Source organism: Lupinus angustifolius, unplaced genomic scaffold (assembly GCF_001865875.1).
Source record: "Lupinus angustifolius cultivar Tanjil unplaced genomic scaffold, LupAngTanjil_v1.0 Scaffold_181_42, whole genome shotgun sequence".
In the NCBI taxonomy this organism is placed as follows: Eukaryota; Viridiplantae; Streptophyta; class Magnoliopsida; order Fabales; family Fabaceae; genus Lupinus; species Lupinus angustifolius.
In genome coordinates, this window is record NW_017726618.1 from 20,930 (window position 1) to 24,567 (window position 3,638).

Sequence of the window (3,638 nt, forward strand, 5' to 3'; positions counted from 1 at the left end):
TAATAATTTTGCTCTCCCTTTAGTCATTATTTTTACCTTTTGTCACAAATTAACATTTTGTTTACCTTCTTTACAACTTCTCAATGTGTAAATTTTCACAACTAAATTTCCCTTCTTCCAACAACCTTCTACAAATTATTCAATTTTATCATTTCAAATTATTTTATTTGTGTTTTTATTTTATTTTATACATTTATATTATACTAATCTGACTTCAATAAAAATAATGGAGAAGTACAAGTGTGCTAGTATATATATTCCTAAAACAAAACACTTCACCCGTTAACACAATTACACAACCCAAAAGTTTTCAGAACACATGTTGTTCCACTTTTTATACCACTATATATACTATCATTATCTTTAATTGATTGAAATTTTTTTATTTAAATTAAAGTTGTAATTATTAAATATTTTTTTGCTTAATCATATCTCCTAACACAAAGCAACGAGACAATAGATATGGACCTAAGGTTTTTGTAGCACAAGTCTTAGAGTAAATGTTAATGACCCTTGAAATAAAATCATTACATAAAAATATTTTTGTGTAATTATATTGAAATAACATATTTACATCTTTTCTTGGACATGAGTAAAACAAAATATTAGAGTAGTGTTTTATTTTTATAAAATTTTAAGTGAACCATCCGGTTCACTTCCCGGGCTATTCCGGTTCAACCGGTTTAATGCGGTCGGATCAGAATTTCTCCAATTCAAAACAATCCAACCCTCATCGGTTAAAACTATAAACCATAACCGTTTTCAAGTTCGATCAACGGCTAAACCGGTGCCTGATTCGGTCCTATTATCACAACCCTGCTGAAAAGTGAAAAATTACCTTAAATATCTTAAGAAATATACCTATCAATAAACTTACTATAAATTATAATTAATGGTAATGTTAACAATTATCCTCTTAAGGATATTAGTTAGGGAAGAGAAATTGAAAATTTTGTTTTATATACCATATCAATCTCTTAATTTTTTTAACGAGTGCCTTCAGAACTAGGTGATAACATGTCTCAGATCATACTTTAATAAATTGAACCTATATAAGATATAACAGCATACTAGTTTGTTTGACTATAAAAAATTAGAAAAAACTGTATGTATCGATAATATATGAGTTTTATATATTGTTATTGTATTATTTATTACTCATATTTAATTATTAATATTTTTTTTAAAATATTACAAATGAATGGTAAATGATGTACTGATTTACTGACGATGCATATATATTACATTAAAAAATTAATAGACATGACTTTTAATGACTGCCATATAAGCATATTTACAAGTGGACACATCTGTTGTGTCACTATTTGTGATTGGTTGAAAAAACATATTTAAATTAAAAGTTTAATAATTAAGTATTTTTCTGACCAAAATACATTTTTTGGAACATAAAATGTCAACTCATTTAAGAGTCTATTATGGTATAATGAAGTTAAATATGCCAACATGCCTTTTTTTTGGGAAAGAAAACATTTATTACCAAATCATGAAAGTACACAATGATCATCTTATCCAGGTTACAATTCTCATAGACAAAAACGACTTAGGATCAATTTGAGCTAAGCTTATCACAGTACAATTTTAGATCCTCATGGGTGCTAGCTCTATCACAAATTACTCTAATAACAGACTGCTCAATGTTTAGATCAGTGCATTGTCCCTGAAGAATACACTGGTTTCTTAGATTCCAAATAGCATATATAGTTTCAGCCATAGTATTTCTCAGCAGTTTCCTCTTCAAGCCATCCCCTTAGTGTGTTGGACAAGCCACTGAAGTTCCCTTTGCCAGCCTCCAAGTTTAGGATTCTGATTCATCCGGTTAAGAACATGGGTCCATATAGCATTAGTTTTAGGGCATGTGAAAAAAGATGCTCTATAAATTCAAGTGCTCCATAGAACCTGCATGCCTTTGAGAAAGCTAACAACTTACTTTTAAATAAGTCTATTTAATACTAACAATTAAATTATGTATGTACATATTATATTACTTATATTAAAATATTAATATATAACAATAGACCAACATTTAGGCTTAATAGTTAATATTTTTTTATGATCTATTAACTTAATTAAGTTTTTTTAAAGTCTTAGTGTGAAGAAGATCTTTCCTCCTAACCTTGGTAAGGTTTTGATGAAGACAGCAACATCACCAAAAAGAAGAAAAGGAAGAATACTTATGAAGACAAAGAAGATTAAAGCTTCAAGAAAATTAGATTAAGTCTCTATAGGTACTTCTATCCTAAAACTCTTAAATATACAAAGTAGTAATGCTCAAACTATTTTTAAAGAAAAATGAAACACTTTAAATATACTTAATTTTTTTTTCAAAAATAGTGTGTAACGGGTTACTTCATCTAAGTAACAAGTTACGTGTGTGAGAAAAAGAGTTATCCAACTTAAAACTGTTCAGAGTAATCCATTACTGCCTTTGAGTAACAGATTACCAGTTTTGAAAAAGTTGAGTAACCGATTACCCAAATGGTGTAATCGATTACTGTAACTCGTTTTTAAAAGAACAATGGACAAAGAGTTTGGGTAATCGATTACCCACTATCAGTAACCGTTTACTGAGAGTTGTTGCATGAGATTCCAGATTTCAAAATGAAATGTTTTCACTCCAAACGAAATCTCTTCACTTCAAACAACTCATACACTTTCAGAAAGGCACCATGTGTGTTTGGAAAGTTAATATAAAGGCTCTAACTCTCACAACACAAATATACAACAATACACAACTCTTATAAAATTTCCAAAAGCTCTTAAACTTATTCTGAAGTTATTTCTCTACACTTTTTGCAACTTGCACTCAAACTTTCAAAGTCATTTTTAGAGTTGCTTGAAAAGTTTTCTAAAAGAACATTATTATTTAGTATACTTAAGAAGTTGATAGGATTGCAAGTTATAGTACTGTCATACTTGTAAAGGCAATCTGCCATTGTTGTACATTCTTCAATATTGTTGCAGAATACTTTCTTTCACGGGTGTGAAAAGAAAGGGGATTATAATCACTTGGAAAGGTGTTTTCCAAGAGTGAATAAGAATTAGGGAGTGTGTAAGGTACATAGAAATCTCGGGATGAGATATTGTAATTACAACTCATAATTCTTAGAGAAGAAATCTCTTGTGATACAAGAGTACTGGACGTAGCCTTCGGTGGACAAGAAGGTGAACCAGTATAAAATCCTTGTGTACTATCTTCTCCATTATCTCTTTGATTTATTCCTTTTTATTTTCTGCATATATTTTCCGCTACACGTTAACTCTTGTTTTTGCAGAAAAAGTGGCCATAATTTTTAAGTCAACTAATTCAGCCCCCCTAGTTGCAACCTCGTTCTTACAATTGGAACCAGAGCTATATTTGAGTAAGATATTATCAAGTCTGATCCTATATCAAGATGGCCTCAAGATCATTCCTAGGAGAAGGTTCCAACATCAACCGCCCTCCAAGCTTTGTTAGAGAGTGCTATGATTTCTGGAAAATTAGAATGAGGATCTTTATTGCATCTCAAGACTTAGACATATGGAATGCCATTGAAGAAGGACTATATATACCCTTTAGTTATCAACAGTATAAGAGAAATAAAACCTAAATCTTCATGGAATGATGAAGATAAGGAGAA